Here is a 1251-nt window from a genome sequence, read left to right as displayed (position 1 = left end):
GGGGGGGGGGCATAAGGAGCTTCCTCAAGAAGTCTACAGGCTCTCAGGAGTCCAAGAAAGTCGGCAGACGAACGATTATTAACACGAGAGACGCCAGACAGATTTTCCGACTTGCTATAAATCGAATCCTATCTGCAAAGAAGATTGCAGAACGGTTACCAAGCCGTCCTAGTGCATCTACGCTTCTACGAGTGCTACGCAAGAGTATGCCAAGTACTCAAAGAGAAACCTGTTTCAGCTCTGGAGCTACACCACAAGGTGGCCAGAGCAAAATTTGCGAATAAATTTGCAGATTCCACCAAAGTTTGAAGACGCGTAGTGTTTACTGACGAAAAGAAATTCGATTTAGACGGCCCTGATGGGTACCGTTGCTGCTGGCAAGACACCAGAGTGGCGCCCAAGTTGATTCCAAGCGTGTGAACGGCGGGGGGAAGCGTCATGATTTGGGCGGGTGTGTCAATGTACGGCAACACTGAGGTGGTTTTTCTGTAAGGAAGCCAAAATGCTGCTAAGTACAAGGAAACACTGCGCGGAAACTTGCTACCCTACCTGGACAAACTTCGCCTCATAAGGGGCAATTTAGAGCCCATTTTCCAACAGGATAATGCATCTATCCACGCTGTAAGACTCACAAATAGCTTTCTAAAGGTAAACAACGTTACAACAATGGAGTGGCCCGCCAAGAGCCCCGATTTAAACATCATCGAGAACGTATGGGGAATGCTGACGGATCGGGTTTACTCAAATGGGCGTCAGTTTGAAAGTCGTGCCGAATTAAAGGCTTGCATCACAGCTGAATGGGCTGATATTGGGCCGACTACATCAAGAAGCTGGTGAAGACCACGCCAAAGCGTTTGCACCTGGCAATTGCTCTCAAAGGCGCTACAACTCACTATTAGCAAACAATTGTGCTATGCGCATACAGTTTTGACGCGACCTCTTAACGTTATATTTTCGACTGCGAAAACATATTGCTGTTTGTCCATTCAGACTTTCTGGGCGGTTTTACCCTTGTTAATCACGTATTATACTTGAAGTAGTGTTTAGTTTTATGCAAAGTTTCGAGTACTAGCAGAGAAATCGACAATTTTCGAGTGCGTTTATAGTTTCGACGCGCACTGTAATACAATGTGCTTACAAAATATGTGAAAGACTTTCTAAACTTACCGTCACTACACTCTTCACGCTAATTAGCCATGCCCTGAGTAGTTGTGGTATATGAATTGAAGAGTAGAATATTGATATTCTTTG

The sequence above is a fragment of the Phytophthora parasitica genome (assembly GCF_000247585.1).
Source record: "Phytophthora parasitica INRA-310 unplaced genomic scaffold supercont2.1, whole genome shotgun sequence".
In the NCBI taxonomy this organism is placed as follows: Eukaryota; Oomycota; class Peronosporomycetes; order Peronosporales; family Peronosporaceae; genus Phytophthora; species Phytophthora nicotianae.
Note: the sequence above shows the minus strand (reverse complement) of the source record.